Raw genomic sequence first — 9,070 nt, forward strand, 5'->3', positions numbered from 1 at the left:
CCTTAAGGAGGATCATTGAGGAGGTGAAAAAGAACAACCTGACAGCTGTGCTGTGTTTCATCGACTTCAAAAAGGCATTTGATTCAATACACAGAGGTATGATGATGAGGATACTCAAGGCTTACGGTGTCCCTCCCAACCTACTCCGGGCCATAGGGACCATGTACACGGGTACAAGAGCTAAGGTGGTGACCCCAGACAGTAACAGCGAGGAGTTTGACATCCTGGCTGGGGTTTTGCAAGGGGACACCCTCGCCCCCTTTCTCTTCATTATAGTCCAGGACTATGCACTTAGGCGGGCCATCAGTGGACGGGAGCAGGAACTCGGCGTCACTATTACACCTAGGAGGTCTAGATGACTCCCTGCTGTAGTGCTAACGAACCTAGACTATGCAGATGACATCAGCCTGCTGACTGAGTGGAGCAGGCACAGGAGCTCTTGACCAGAGTGGAGACAGAGTGTGCTAAGGTTGGTCTTAGGCGAAATGCCAAGAAAACCAAGGTCATCACCTGTAACATCCTCCCGGACCATCCACCTCTAATGACAACCGGAGGCACTGGTCTGAAAGAAGTCGATGACTTCAAATACCTGGGCTCATGGGTCAACTCATCAGAGCAAGACCTTAAAGTGAGGAAGGCGCTCGCATGGAAAGCTCTGAACGGCATGGCCAGTGTGTGGAAATCCAACCTCCCCTGACATATCAAGCTCAGCTTCATCTCTGCAACTATTGAGTCCATTCTTCTATATGGATGTAAATGCTGGACCCTAAATCCTACCCTGCAGAAGTCCCTGGACGGATGCTACACCAGAATGCTGCGTGTAGTACTGAACATCAACCACAACAAACATATTACCATCAAGGATCTGTATAGGGGGTTACCAAGGGTGAGTGAGAAAATAGCATCCAGGAGAATGAGGCTGGCCGGTCACTGCCAGAGACACCAGGAGCTCCCAGCCAGGAAACTGGTGCTGTGGGAGCCAACACACGGGCATCGATCACAAGGGCGTCCCACAACAACGTACGTGGTCGTACTAAAGGAAGATGCAGGGGCGGAAAGTACTGGCGAGCTAGCCAGATGCATGGATGATCGAGATGACTGGAAATGCCGCTGGAGGGCTTGTTTGAGGACGGCCTAGACAGCAATGGTACAGCCACCATTTGCTTTCATCTTTTAGATTCCTTCAGAGTTACTGCTAGCAGAGCAGCTAAATAGGCCACTTGAAGTGTGCCCTCCAGATGCGAACCATGCACCATAAGTCCATGTCTAGTCTTCCTGGTCTTTTTGTGAAATTGAAGAATCGCAGAGTAAAATTGTGGCAGTTTGAAAAAGCAAAAGGGACGATTACTAGAATTAACCTGTTATTTTACCCTGACAAAAAGTGTGGAAGATGATTTTTTCCAGTTTGCTTTTACTGTATCCCCAATGTAAATTACGCAGAACTACTGCATACTTCACATAACTGTGTCAAACGTTTTGAGTCAATTATAACGGGCTAACAAAGAAAATCCGGATGAAAATATTCAGCAACCGAATTAAACCATTTGAATGTTTTGGTACATAATATGCTGTCCCAGCATGAATGCTTAATATTTTATAAAACAGACTTAATGCTAAAGCAAGAAAAGAACAGAAGAGCACACGTTATAATCCACAATCTTAATTTCTCATCTGTTCCAAGACGTTGGCAGGCTATAACCAAAAGTAGGCTACTGCGCCGCATAACATGAAGGTTTGAATTCAAGCTATTATTATGAAAATAATAAATCGGTTTGCGGCTGCAGATTTTTAAAAATGGCGGTTGAAATAAAATGCTGCGAGTACTCGACCAATCAGAAATGTTCAGTGCTTGCGCCCCACACCCAAAGTTCCTGTACTTTTAGAAAGTACTGCCTCCCGAGCAGGTACTTTTTTGGGGGGTAAAATAATGTCCCCGGAACTTAATTTAGACCCTGGTCCCTGCGGTGGAAACGCACTGAGTTCCTAGTTCCTGGGGAAAGTCCCTGCGGTGGAAACGCGGCTTTAGTCTCTCTCAGATTGGTTCTACCAATTTATAGCAAGCACTTCCTCTAGCCAGCCGGACTGTATTGATCTTCAACACCCTACATTTACAACACACAGGGCCAGCCCCCCTAAACACTCTATGCGGTTGTTTAGGGCCACAACCGCTAGGGGGGGCCACACGACCACAAGAGGGGGCCACACGATCCAGTGTATCTCAAAGGTAAATAACGTTATTTTTGTAATTACGTTATTCATCCCCTATCGCGGAATTAGCGGTATGAATTTAAAATGGAATGGCAACAGAACATTGCGTAACATAATGATTTTACCAAGAGATCCCCCCCACCCCTCCGCGCTCGTTGTTGTTTAGGGCCAACAAAATCCTAGGGCCGGCCCTGACAACACTTTGCTATCCTGAAAGAAAATATTCTGTAAATGCAGTCTCTAGTATAGTTTGTCCTTACACATGTCTTTACAGCAGATTCATGTCAAATTATAGGTGCTGGAAGTGGGGGTGCTGGGGGCACTGGTTGGTAACCTACTGCAATAATGAGAGTTGTGATAGAGAAAATATCTTGTCAATCACTGATTTTCGCCATTTTAATCCCACTAAAAAATTTGCCAATTAAATTACGGTTGTGACCCAAAAATTTGTAGATAATCTTGAAGTGACTTCTAATCATTCATATTTTAATAAATTGTATCGTTGTTTGCATAAATGCCTTCCATACAAACAACTAGCTATATAGAATTTGGAGAAACTGCACTGTAATCAGGCAGTTGCTGGCGAAAAGCGACCACAAGGTTTAATTAACATGAGATGTTGAATCTGCTCCCTGATTCAATAAGAACTACGCTCAGTAAAACACCAATCGCTGCTCTGCTATCTATCAGACTGTTCAGAGAGGTGATATTTTTCTACTTTATTAAAAACCTGACTGCAGAACCCGAAGCCATGTTATGAAGGATTTTCACTTTGAAAATCTGCACTCAGTAGAGTGCAGATCTCCGCCAGGCATTCCAAACGGAAGCAGTTGTTGATCACTTGCGGCCTCCTAGTGGCCGGTTAGGAGTTAGCACTCAATCTATTTCAATGGACAACAATGATGGAAATTAATTCAAATAAAATACTTGTCGTTGACCGATTTGCAAAATATTCGAGAATTCAGGTCCTTGGCCTGCTGTCAGCATGCACAACAAATATTAGGCTGATCGGCCCAGTAGTATGCGAGATTAGCTGCGGACAGACACACACACGCACAAACACACGCGACCAAATGGATGATCCCCTCCAGGCTCCGCCTGGCGGAGATAACAACGATGCTCAGTCATTACTATGATGCATTCACTGGCAACTGTATCTGTGTTCACTTCTGCCCAGTCCCTGCTTGTCTGCCTATATTTGTTATTGTAAAAAGTATTTTGGATGTTTCTGGGTGTTACCCTTTTTTCTTTGTGGGCTGTACCTCAGAAGCATGTAGTCAATAGAAGAAGAAGAAATGTGTATGGATCAAGCAGCCAAGACCGAGCTTCATTTCTGAAGCTCATGTCCTCGTCTTCCTCAAGTTGCTCACTAGTGCCAGTGTGGTTAGCTTCAGTATTGGTCTTTCAGCTACCCGTTTCAGTGTAAGTCAATAGTAACAATATTGTCAGGATATGAAGTCACTTTTTCCCCCCTTGAACATGTATGTTGCAGGTGTAGGTGGGGCTCAGAACACGGGCAGAGACATTTTTGATTGTAAACACAGAAGCATGGAAAGAAATCATGCATAGTATGTCTTTAATGACTCAAAGAAGATTAACTGACCTGGCTGTCTTGCATGTGCACAGTCACATTCTGGGCAGAGTGAACATTAAACCCCTCATTTGCATTATAAGCAACACACCAGAGCACAAGGCTACATTTGGGGTCTTCTAAGTATGCATAATACATTTGGTTATTCAGTACACTGCTGCCATGCAGAATCAGTTCAATTCACAATGTTTTGTGATGTAGAGATCGATGTGGGTGAGTTAGCTCAGGAGGTAAGAGTGGTTGTCTGGCAGTCGGAGGGTTGCCAGTTCCTTCCCTGAGCAAGACACCTAACCCCTAATTGCTTGCATGGCAGCCTTTCACCGTTGGTGTGTGTGTGTGTGTGAGTGTGAATGGGTGAATGAGAGGCATCAATTGTAATGCGCTTTGAATAAAAGCACTATATAAATGCAGTCCATTTACCATTTAGCAGATCGACTTGGCTAAAATATGTGCTAGAAAAACATATATATCCATCGAGTGGCAGATGCAAACAATCACAATAACCCTGACAGTGTATGAATATTTGTGTGCGTGGCAATCACTTCAGAGGTAACAGATGGTGTATTGTAACTGGATGTCGAATTCACTTGTAGCGGTGTGTATATGAACAAAATTATTGTGGGTCTAATTTGGTCATCTTACAATTCATTTTAGACTTTGCAATGTAGGCAGCAGTACACAGCCAGCTGTGAGGATGCATTAAAAGCCATCTTTATTTCTCCTGTATGTCAAAATAGCTATTCAGTTACAACAGTAGATGTCAGATCATGAATCACTGAGTCTGTGGAAAGCCTTAAGAATTGTGGGTTTTAGTGTTGTGAATTCATATGCAAAGAAAAGATGTTGTGTTTCTGTGTCGTTCTGTATCGCAAATCATTCTATGGACCTGTTTTTATTGTGCATGCACGGTGCAGAGCTATGTGCGTGGACTTTTGTTTATTTGTATTGTGAAGAAGAGTTATATGCATTTGTGCAAACTTTATCATATAAATCTGTGTTTTGCATAGTTATGTCGTTATGTGTATGAAGTTAAAATGTAATAAGAAACTATCTAGTTTCAAGCCCCTCCCTGCTAGAATAACAAATACAATTAAGCTAACTAATATATAGTGATGTCATGACTTTGCATTTCCATTATCAGCAACCACTACTTAATACATCTTCCAACACCCCTGTGTCAAATCCAATATTCTATAGGTTGCCAGCATTATCTTTGGCCAAGGTCATATCTACAACATTTTTGGTGACATGTAAGAAATCTCATTGCATTTGTTGATTGTTCACCTGTGTTAAAGCACTAGGGAACTGGCTGAAAAGATGGAGGAAATATTCATTCATGAGTTGGCAAAGGCAAGCTTTCTCCATTCGAGTTGCCACACATTTAACTGTCTGCTCCACCTGCAACTGCCCGGCTTCCAATGGGAAAGGCACATTATGGCTGGGATTAAGTTACTGATTAATATCCAGCAGCAAAGTCGGAGTTTCCCCAGATGGCCAATTAAATACTTCAACTGGCAGAACATTGCCCGAATGGCTGGTTGCCGTAGGGGCCCTGGCTGGAGGCTGTGACAGAAGGCATGGGTGTAATTTTGCCCGAGGAGTGACAGTCTCAACCTTCACAAAAGAATGGCAAAGTGTGGCTTGTAGGGGAATGCGCTTCCTGCTTGTGTCTGTGCTCCAGACTCACACTCTCCATCTTACTCTCTCATTCAACACCCTGCAGGTTTGCCTCACTATGTCAGGGATGTCATTATATAGCATAAACTATAACTTAAGCAAGTACCACACAATTTCACTGCAAGTTGCAGGGAAGTTTAGAAGAGTTCCCTGTGGTCTAATTGCTGTGGCTGGCATTTGCATAAATCTGTCTGTAATATCGTTCAAAATATCCAAATTTCAAGTTGTAAAGGTAGTAGCAGATGGGCTTGATGCTACCCAACCATTGATTTATAGAACCAGTGAAGACCAGTGTGAAGACCAGATGCGACCAAACAGGGGATCTATAAGTTACCAAAGGGGCACTCCAGTAACCATTGAGTCTCGTGAGAGACGAAATAAGAAGGGGGTGCTATACTCCTAAGGGACATATCCCAAAAAAATGAATAAACCCCTAAACGGGTAACTGAGGAAGAAGGAGTATAAGAAAATAAAGGAACAGGGAAAAGAAAAGAAGAAAAAACGACTTCGACCCGAAGCAGAGAAAAAGAAAATGTCTTTTCAAAAACAAACAGAAGATGTTCTGAGGCCAACTAAAACCAGGGGGGAAAACTGGTTAGTAAAGGGCAGAAAGGTTTGTGCCCCAACGGTGACACAATAACCCCTTAAAACCGCCGGCCTCAGAATCTGGACATATACCGTCCTAATACCTTTTTCCCAAAAAAAAAACAAACAAACTGAAGTCAGAATTCTTTTTAAATTTCTTTGTTCTTAAATTCCTTACACCTTGCTCAGAAATACGACAGGGAACTGGCTAGAGCAAAACACGTTACACTCAAGCACCGTTCCACTGCCTACTGACGCTTTAAATACCCAGCCACAGGTGTGGCTGGTAATCAGCGGAAGATGTGAGCAACCCACAGGTGAAACAGATCAGAGGTAACCCTGCAGGAATGCATGGAATGTTCAAGCAGGAACAATCCTCCCACAGGAACCAAAAATAACGATTAGCCGAGTGGCTAATCTGCAAGCTCGAACTAATCGTCCCCACACACCAAAATAACGATTAGCCGAGTGGCTAATCGGAATGCTAACCACTGAGCCGGTGCAGGCACAGAAAAATGATCTACCTGCACAGAAACCTTGACAGCCATGTGAAATGTCTTGAGAAAGAAAGAAACCACTGGTGGACTGGAGATATAAACATCGTACAGGTCAGCCAAGGAAGACAACTGAGGTTGATGACAGACAAATCCTAAGAGCTGTGCAGAAAAAAGCCTAAACATAAACAGTCAGTGACATCACCAGCAGTGTCCAGAGGGCTGAGATTAAAATATTACTAGTAACCGTATGCAGAAGACTTTGAGAGCAGAATTATTGAGGCTATACTGCAAAATGAAATCCTCTCATCAGCAGCAAGGCCAAATTAGAATGAGCCAAAAAATATGAGATGAGCCAGGCATGTTCTGGAACAAAGTTCTATGAACAGATCAGTCAAAAATAAGCCTTTACCAGAGGAATGAAAAACCAAACGTGTGGAGAAAGGAAGGAACTGCCCATGATCCAAAACATACCACCTCATCTGTGAAATATGGAGGAGGTGTTGTCATAGCTTGGGCATGTATGGCTGCTTTTTGAATAGGCTCACTCATCCTTATTGATGATGTAATGGAGGATGTCAGCAATAGGATGAATTTGGAAGCGTACAGACAGATTTCTTTGTCTGGCTGTGTAGTAATTCCTCTGAACTCAATGGCAGGCAATTCATCCTGCAATAAGACAATAACCCCAGGCACACTGCCTACACAATCAAAGCATTCATCAAAATAGGAAAAAGTAGAAAGTTTTGGACTAGCTAAGTTATTCACCTGATTTAAATCCAATCAAGCATGTATTTCGCTTGCTGATGAGGAATCTGACAGAACCCCCTCAAAACGAAGATCTACTGAAAGCAGCTGCATTGGGCCTGGAAAGGCATCTCCAAAGAAGATGTCGCAAGTTAACTTCATTTTGCACAGCTAAAAATGGGGGCGGGGGGGACCACAACCACAGGGGTTTCTGTGAAATGGCAAAACATATACAAATGTAAATACCATGAAATAAAAAGGCTGATTGTCTGTACTGTTGGCTCTTTATTCATCTTTTGATCTCAAATCCAAATGCCAAATTTCACTCCATTGTTACCATACTTTTGGAGTGCACTGTATATACACTGACTGAGGCTGACTCAGCATATCAGCTTTGGAATAATGAAAGACTTCATATAGCACAGGTGTCAGAATCCTGTGCTGGAGGGACACTGTGTCTGTTGGTCTTTGAAGGAAACCACAAAAACCAGTTGTTTCACACCCCTGACACAAGGGGTTTACATACCAGTGACTTTGGAAAAACACCAGCATTTGATAAACCACTTATCTCCTCTCCTTATGTCTGTTTTCATGGGACAAAAAATAATCTTGTTGTTCACCTGGGAAGACGAACAAGAGCAGAAACATGCTCCCTTGACAACATATGGTAAGGGAAGCTCTCTCCCAGAATTTCCTCAGAACTGTCTCAAGTTTCATGATGAAATACAGATGTGTTACGTAATGCAATGCAGGTGGACCCAAATGCAGGACTCGGACACAGATTCTGTGGGAAAAATCAGACACATTTATTTTAATAACTGGTGATCCAGCTGGGTAGCAAGGGAGAAGGCGTTGACGCCCCGGACAGAACTGGAACCGGACTGGTTCAGGACTGGGCTGGATCCAGACTGGACTGGATCAGGACTGGGAGCAGGACCGGACTGGATCAGGACTGGACTGGAAGACCGGCGAAGGGCGGGCTGGAACCGGCAGGCTGGGAACAAGGAAGACGCAGACGGAACAAAAGATAAGACCACGGACAACCACGACGACTGGGAAGACAATGACAGGGACACTTAAACATATAAACGAACAACGACGAACAAAGTAGGGAAAGCAGGTAAACGAGCAGACCGAGGCTGAAACCGGAATTTAGAAAATGTTAGTACAATTCGAGACATAAAGACTGGAGCCGACAAGAACCTTCAGACGGGCTGAAACAATGATCTGGTGAGAAGTAGCGGGTGAACCGAGAATATGTACTGGAGAGTGCTTAAGTGGAGGCGTGCGGAATGCAGAGAAGACAGGTGAGAGAAATCAGCTGATCTGAGAATCACTGGAGCGGTCAATGAGGCACGCCTACACTGCAGGGAGGAACAGAGGGAGAACAAAGATCACATGACAAAAGACAAGATACACGAGGCTAACAGAAAACATGATAAACGAGAGGAATATGACAGGATGTGTATACCTCCGATCTTGGATCAAGCAGAGACCTGAATCGGGAGTTGGAGGCAAATGTTTCAAATGAGATTGCAAACACAAGAAAAGCAACCTCCTACCCAGAACCTGTTTCTGCCACTCAACAAATCTCAAGCAAGCAGGAAGTTGCTTCTCTGTGTCTTTGAAGAGTTAGTTAGTTAGTTGCCATTGAGTTGTTTACGACTCATGGCAACCCTATGTGTAACAGAGCAAAATGTTGCCCGGTCTTGTGCCACATGCCTGACCATTCGAACGTTTGCGTCCATTGCTGCGGCAATTGTATCAA

General features: G+C 43.7%; 1 long non-coding RNA gene across 1 annotated transcript; it reads right to left on the reverse strand.

The window, feature by feature from the left end:
* Positions 1-8,084: 8,084 nt before the first annotated feature.
* Positions 8,085-8,570, reverse strand: LOC118224008. The gene is made up of 2 exons (XR_004764547.1): positions 8,506-8,570; positions 8,085-8,296 (listed from the first exon to the last, which is right to left on the reverse strand). It is a non-coding gene; the product is annotated as an uncharacterized LOC118224008 (long non-coding RNA).
* Positions 8,571-9,070: the final 500 nt, after the last annotated feature.

This window comes from Anguilla anguilla, chromosome 3 (genome assembly GCF_013347855.1).
Source record: "Anguilla anguilla isolate fAngAng1 chromosome 3, fAngAng1.pri, whole genome shotgun sequence".
Lineage (NCBI taxonomy): Eukaryota > Metazoa > Chordata > Actinopteri > Anguilliformes > Anguillidae > Anguilla > Anguilla anguilla.